The 8,056-nt window shown below is 36.0% G+C and overlaps 1 long non-coding RNA gene across 3 annotated transcripts; it reads right to left on the bottom strand.

The window, feature by feature from the left end:
* Positions 1-2,748: 2,748 nt before the first annotated feature.
* Positions 2,749-7,087, bottom strand: LOC145072036 (uncharacterized). 3 transcript variants are annotated; one of them, XR_013690896.1, is made up of 9 exons: positions 5,821-7,087; positions 5,042-5,187; positions 4,871-4,920; positions 4,527-4,791; positions 4,393-4,457; positions 4,111-4,322; positions 3,987-4,036; positions 3,414-3,790; positions 2,749-2,959 (listed from the first exon to the last, which is right to left on the bottom strand). It is a non-coding gene; the product is annotated as an uncharacterized LOC145072036 (long non-coding RNA). The 3 variants fall into 3 exon arrangements; XR_013690894.1 differs by having other exon boundaries at positions 4,204-4,322; positions 5,821-7,085; XR_013690895.1 differs by having other exon boundaries at positions 4,204-4,322; positions 5,108-5,187; positions 5,821-7,083.
* Positions 7,088-8,056: the final 969 nt, after the last annotated feature.

Genomic DNA, 8,056 nt, shown 5'->3' with positions numbered 1-8,056 from the left:
GATCCAAAGTAATGCCAAGTTGAGTAAGTCTCAAAGCCTGAGCACCAAAGTCGAGATAGCAGAGATGAGCCGATTACCTTATGCTTCCGAAATTGGCTCGATCATGTATGCTATGACTTGTATTCGCCCTGATGTGGCCTTGAGTTTGAGCATGGTAAGCAGATATCAAGGAAACCCTGGCAGAGCACATTGGACTACATTCAAGAATATTCTTAAGTACCTTCGGAGGACCAAGGAATGGTTTCTATTCCTCGGTGGGAGTGATGACTTAAGCGTGCGAGGGTATAGTGACGCCAGTTTTCAGACCGAACGGGACAACTACCGTTCTCTGTCAGAATAGAGGAGCAGTGACTTGGAATAGTTCCAAATAGGAGATCGTAGCTGATTCAACGTGCGAATCAGAGTATATAGCGGCGAGCGAAGCGTCAATGGAGGCGATATCGTTTAAGAAATTCATTGGAGAGCTTGGAGTTGTGCCAACCATAAAGGAGCCCATGGAAATTTTCTGTGATAATGAAGGAGCGGTTCCATTGACCAAGGAACCGAGGGATCATGGTAGATCTCGACATATCGACTTGAAATATCATTTTATTCGACATCGGGTGGAAGAGGGACTCCTCGTAGTGAAGAGGGTATCGTCGGAGGACAACCCAACAGATCCCCTTACGAAGGGACTGAGTAGGGTTAAGCACTTGCATCACGCTAGGAGCATTAGGCTGAAGGACGATATTAGTTTAGATTAGATAGATTCGAAACGTGTAATAGATAAATTGTAATTAACATTTGATGATTAAATAAAGGAGTATTATTTATGAGTAAAGTTACTATCTTATGTTAATTGTTTGCCTATTGTTTCATTTTTTGCATGTTTTGACTTCCTGAATAATAAGATTATTCAAACAGTCCACAGTCGCTCATACTTTGGAAGTAGGAATGAAAGAAGACTGTCATGAATTGGCGTGTAGATTGTCTGAAGTGTATTAGACATAGCAAAAGTTTGTTGCAACATTCATGAATTCTTATGAATAAGATTTTAGCATTGGATCAAACCCATGCTTGCTGGTATCACTTCATGGAATTTATCACGAGTGATCGCAAGATGATAATATCATATGGTCTTGAAACCTAGATATATGGTTTATTGTTTGCAAGTTGGTTGTGCATTGATAATGCGTAAACGCAGTAGCAACGTGATGTTATAAAACGCATTGTTGTGCATGATTTGATGAGTGAATGGTAAATGCATATAAGTCGAAGTTTATCTGTTCCTTTTATTCTAAGAGGGTAAAAGCGATATCTGGCCCCTCGTTGATTTGGTTTGACTTATGTGTCGGGCCCGGTCAGGACTGAATTGATGTGTTCACTTAAATTCTATGACAGACGAATTAGAGATCGAGAAACAAGCCGGTGGACAATAAGTATGACTATGTTCCATGTAATTGTCCACACGATATCTAGAACAGAGGAGTATACGATCCCTTATCTAAAGGACAGGTTACTGATAAGATTAGAGTTCAACAACATCTTTGAGAGCTATGATTGCTAATCGAATACTGATGTCGTACTTGCATTTATAGTTACTAGACTTATCCAAGTAGCAGGCTGTTGGATTAGTGTCTAAGCCCATAACTATATTTGGTATGTACTTGACCCGGTTATGCATGGTCCTTTTGGGTTGCCTTCACCAAAGCAACTGGACATGATGATTTAAGGAGAGAGAGCGGGGTTATTATGGTTTATTAATATATTGTATGAATGATATATTAAAACAGAAATCATATAGTTTAATTAATATTGGTCAAGAATTAGTTAAGAATTAATTTAGTGGATCAAAGAGATTAATTGAACAAGGGGGATTGGAACTGTCAATTATAAGATAATTGGTTTGGGCTGTGAATCCTTATGGATATAAGGGGGACAAAAATTAGAGTGTATGCCCACTCTAATTTCATCTAAGGGGCCTTATTCCAGAAGGTTCTTAAGGTGCTTAGGGCCTAAGTCATTTAATTAGGGTTTTGAGTGAAACCCTAGCAACTTAGCTATATAAAGGACCGCGAGGCTTCAGTTTCGGCTACACCAAGAAAACCTACAGTTACTATATCCGGAATTCTGCCTCTCTCCTTCTCTCTTCTAGACCACCTTCTTGCTTGTGGTGTTTGTGAGCCATTAGAGGTGTTACACTTGTGACACTAAACTTCTTGAAGATTGAAGATTCTTGCAACTATTGAAAGGTATCATCTAAACTTGTTTCGTTATAGATCTCGATTTCAAAGTATGTTAGATTAGGGTTTATAAGCTTTTGATAAATTTGCATGTACAATAGAGAAACCTAGATCCAAAGTTTTAGGGTTTTGCATGTGCACATAGGAGGTTCTTTTGCTCAAAACCCATCATTTCCCACATTGGAGCGTTCCACCACTGCTAGAAAAATAGCCTTTTACGATGCTCATTATGCATCGTAAAACGCACAGACGACGTGCAAATGCGCGTCAAGGAAGGCCCTGTCATAACGAGAGACGACACGCTTTTGCGCGTCATCTAGAGACGACACGCATTTACGACGTGCATTTATGACTCGCAATGCGTATCATTAAAACCGTTGTCAAGAAAGGCCATGTCATAAATGAAGATGACACACATTTTTGCGTATCGTAATTTTAAAAAAAAATTAAAAAAAATGATTTATAGATTTACTAATTTTCAAATTAAATTTGCATTTCAAGTCTCAATAGAAAATAAAATACCATATACAAAATATACAATCCATTGCACAAAAGTTAATGTCATACAAATAATCATTCCAATAGTAGACAAATGTAATACATCAAATGTGAAAGAGATGAAATTCATCAACAAATAATAGTTGAACTAGTTCATTATTGGCCATATAGCTTAACTGCTATCTCCAATCCTTCTAGCAGACCCTAGAGATCATTATTGGCCATGTAGCAAGATCAACCTGCCAAATTAATACACCAAATTAATCAGAAGCTGAGATGCTACCTACAGGACAATCCAAAAACACATTATAAGCATAACAATCAGTCCATGGAGTTACTGTGGATCAATAATTGCAGAAACCAAAGTAATGAAAATAGATGTTTGTTGGCCACACAACACACATAACAAATGTAGCTGAAATGGCACATCCAATGAACCAGAAAAGAGGTAATGTGATCCAGACTTGTTTTCCTTGTCTGTAGCAAATGAAACAAAGATGTATTGATTTTGAACTTATTTGTTGACTTAACAGGGAAATTTTTCATAAAGAAGACTATTAACAAGGAAACATCCAACTTAAACAATCTATCACATCACGTCACATATTAGGCAATGTTCCATTCAAATTGTTTTCACTAAAGAGAATAGGCGAACCAAGAATAAAGATAAATTGAAGTGAGAGGTGGGCTTACAGAGTTGGACATATAACAATCCCAAACCCTGGCAATATGGCCAAATAGCACAAGCCCAGTGAAAGGAGAAACAATCACCTCTGTTGCATCATCATACTCTTTTTTTCCAGTAAGATCCCAGACACGAGCATTGCACTAATAAGATATCAAAGGATTTAATATAAAGAGTCAAAAGGCTCATAAAGTTGGGATGAGAATTGACATGTGATCATCTGAGATAGACACCAGTTTTGATCCATCCAAAGACCATGTAATATGGTATATAGAACCTTCATGCCCATCCAATCCAATCCACATATTGGGACAACTTTGTACTCAACTCTCTTTGATTTTGATCCCATAGGATTCGGAGTATCTATCACTTTCCAGACAATTATCTGGCACGACAAATTTACAATCAGCTATCTCATCATGTTTAGAAACTAGTTTTACTCGTGTATCAGGCAGGTAGGTATCTATTATCTAAGAGCCAGCCAAACTGTTAATATATTTAACCAAACCTTATGTAGTTATGCGTATTTAATGATTTAATCCTTTGAGATATGGAAAACTGAAATGGTGAAAGATGCTTACATTTTTCAAGAACTGACAGCACCAAATGTTGGCATCATTGCAGTCAGTCCCTATAAGATTGTTTAGTATATATGTTATTATTTATAAAACCAAGGGCAAAAGGAAAAGAGTATAATCTTTTTACCTTCATCTCCTCTGTTTATGAATAACAAGAGATCATCAACACACACACACACACACTCATGATCCTCTTCAACTTCAACATTTTCAAGCATACCTTAAATGCAGGGACCGAAGAACTGATTACATTATTGAGCTGAACAGCAAGCAACATACTTTCTACATATTCCCCAAGCTTCTTAATCCCTGAACACTGTGTTGGGTTGGTTTTGTTTTCTGAAAAAAAAATTATGAATTTGTTAATAATAGGTTGAAGAAAGTCTAGAGGTAGTTATTGTAAACTCACTTGTTCCCCAACAATATTTAGAACCGGCACAAGGCTGACATGAATCAAGCAGAAGTTTCCAGCACCTAAAACAAAACATATCACATCACACACACATTAACTTTTCCATTCAAATTCATCTTCATCATACTTACCAAAACGATACGAGAATTGTCCAAGAGCCTCGATAAATGGCATGGATTCAATGTCCCCAGGCATCAACATCAATAAATGTATTAGTAACAACAAAAATCCCAAAATATATGTATATATGATGTAATAGCTTTATTTACTAAACCTACCTATAGTGCCACCCAATTCAATCACACAGACATCAGGTGGGCCTTCTTTTCCATCTACTGGTATAGCTGCCACGCGTTCGATCCAATCTTGAATGGCATCCGTGATGTGAGGAACAGCCTGACAACAATAAACAATAAATAAAATCTAAACCAACTGGAACTCAAACCCTCACATTGTTTAATTTCATTTCTTTTACCTGAACAGTCCTTCCAAGATAATTTCCTTCATCTCCTTGTCAATCACAGACTACACACAAATCAAATCATTAAAATTATATATATATATATATATATATATATATATATATATATATATATATATATATATATATGTTCCTTCACGTTTCACCAGAAATAGAATACACTACCTGGTAAATCTTTCCATTAATAACATTGAATTTAGCTTAAAAACACCAAACCAGTATGTAACTTACTTCTCCCCCATCATCCAGTACAAAAACTTCACCATGCTCAAAAGGAGACATTGTTCCTGCATCTTTATTCAAATACGGATCTGCATGGAGAACACATCAAACAGATTTCAAATAATATCACCCACTGTTATAATTGTGTAGATTTTTAGAAGAATCGTGTCCTAATAAGAAATTTTGAAACTCTCTATTGAATTCAAAAACTGGAACTTATGTTTGCGTTTTGTGGGAAAGAGAACAAGGATGAACTACGAACACCCACCCACTTGACAAGGGACATAAGAAAACATTTAATTAGAACTACAAATCGGAATCAGGTCAACATGAATTCAAACAACAGTACCCACAAGGAGGCCGATAGATACATACAAGACTAGAGAACACATCACCAACCCACAAAGAAATATTCTTCTCATAAAAATTAACTAAACAAGAATGACTAGACACCAAAAACAAAATCATTATATTAATCTACGTTATCCATTTATCCACCGGGGAAAAACCAATGAGAGTTTTTTATTCTACCTACCCACAAAAGTTGCAACAATTGCACTTTTTTCCATTTTGTAATGTCAAATCTGCAAACACTTCCTTTTCTTGCCAGATCTTCAAGATATTGATGTCAATTACAACATTGACGTGATGAAAATTCATGTTTTTTTAGTTTAATTTAGATGGGAATATGAAAACAGGGTACAATTCGAACATATACAAACCAATTTTGATTGAAGTGACACGAAGACCGCAAGCCTGAAGAAGAAGACCAATACTACTAGCAGTCACTCCTTTTCCGAGTCCACTAACAATGAGAGATATTCTGTCTGATAAACGGAATTAGGGTTTGGCTGGAATGTTGAGTCGTTGCCAACAGTGGTAAACAGCAGAGATCCCTTGTCGAAAATAACCCTCTATAAAAAGCTGATACCATTCCCTTGTAAGTCCGCCTGCATCAATCCCTTCTTCTCCTTGGAAGTGAACAGTGAGCCTACCCTTTAGATCTTGTGTGGATCTCATTCGCAGCTGATTATATGAATCTTCAAGTATGTATGCGCGTATTACAGAGATTCTCAAAGGACTGTGATGGTGATCATGTTGATGTTTGATTTTTGATCTAAAATAAGACCCGCTTGTTGTCAAAATCAATAAAACGGGGGACTTTCAGCATAACGGAGAAGGATTTTTCAAGCAGTCCAGGGTTTTGGCGGATGAATGCATTCAGAAGCTTCATATGCTTCTCCGAGAACCTCACAAACACCACATGCTTTCCATCAACTTTTGAAGTCGTCGCCTCATCGATTTCATGAATCAATCCCTAAGAATCGAATAAAGAAGAAGAGGACCGGTGGTGATGGAAGAAAAAGCGATCGATTAAAGACATTGAAGCGACCGATTGAAGATAGTTGAAGAGATCTGAGGATAAAAATATCAAGAAAAATTACTTAAAAGTTTGAATCAACAATGCAATGAAATCAAACGGGAAGGTGAAGAAGGTGCGACTTCATCCAAGTTCTCATCATCATCTGAATAATTTAGGGTTTTAAATATCGGTATTTCTATTGGGCATTTTAGGGATGATGTTCTAGGGTTTTTCCAGGATGATGATGTAGGTAGGGTTCAAAATCAAGTTGAATAATTGGGGATTTATATGAATGACTAGAATGTGTAGCAACAATTTTCATGTTGAAAATTTGTGAATGAATAAGAAGATGATTATGGTGAAAAAGAAGGGAGGGAGTGAAAGGTAGGAGAAAGGTAGCAATTATGGATCAATTTCATGAGGTTTGACCACTCATCGTAGTTATCTTCCATCCCTAAAGTCACCGGTGTGGCGTCTTTTTTTCTTTGGAGCCACCGTCGTTGCCCTATTCTTTCCCTCGAGCCACCATCTCAAATCTTTTCAACCTGTTTGACGTTTTGAGAGAGAGAGATCGAAATGGAGATATTATTTGAACCAAAGAATTCTAAAAAATGCCCTAGAGTGTGATAACTTATGGAATTCACTAACCAAACCATGGAAAAGAGAAAGTAGAAACGAAGGAAGATGAAAACAAGGCGGGGTTTTCTAATTTGTGGGGATTTCATTTCCCGCTCAGCTCTTAAAGGTTGAAAACGCGCGTTCCATTAAAATTTATAAAGCGACATCCTTAGATGACGCGCATTTTATTATAGGTACCCTCCGTGTTTTTTCCAGACACTAATTTAAGGGCGCAAAATAATACGCGACATAAATCCTTAAATTTTTCGAAGAGATGACACTTTTTTAATGTCACTCACTTTTGCGTAACATAAATCAATGAGTGTCGTGGTTTGCGCGTCGTAAAAAGGTCTTTTTCTTGTAGTGCACTAGATTTCCCAAATCATCCGATTATAAATATTGTTGTCCTTAACGGTTGCCATTATATTAGGGTTGATTTACAAGAGGGTCATCTCATGGCTACTGTTTCTTGGTTGTGGAACATACACAAATCAGCATGTTCTACTGGATGACAAAAATTGTATCATGCTCGATTGTCTACTTATATTCGACCACATAGACAATTCAATAATCTTTGTACTGAAAGACATATTAGATAATTAATGAAATGTAAATTTTAATTTATTTAATAATAATATTGTATATTTAGGTTGTATCACGCTCACTTGTTATTATTATTATTGTTATTATTTTTAAATCGATTAATTAATTAATCAATAATAATAAAAATAATAATTATAATAATAATAATAATAATAATAATAATAATAAATGTAAAAAAACAACGAAAAGACAAAAAAAAAAAAAACACAATGGGGGGGGGGGGGGGTAAGAGAGGGAATTTGGGATGGTACATTGTTATTAATCTAAATAATAATAATAATAATAATAATAATAAAATGTAAAAAAACAAAACAAAATGACAAAAAAGTAAGAAAATACAAAAATGGGATAGAAAATAGAATTTGTAGGTTACA

The sequence above is a fragment of the Lactuca serriola genome, chromosome 9 (assembly GCF_051521515.1).
Source record: "Lactuca serriola cultivar US96UC23 chromosome 9, Lser_US96UC23_V15, whole genome shotgun sequence".
In the NCBI taxonomy this organism is placed as follows: Eukaryota; Viridiplantae; Streptophyta; class Magnoliopsida; order Asterales; family Asteraceae; genus Lactuca; species Lactuca serriola.
The sequence above is the reverse complement of the archived record's forward strand: the minus strand, read 5'-3'. Positions and strand labels throughout refer to the sequence as shown.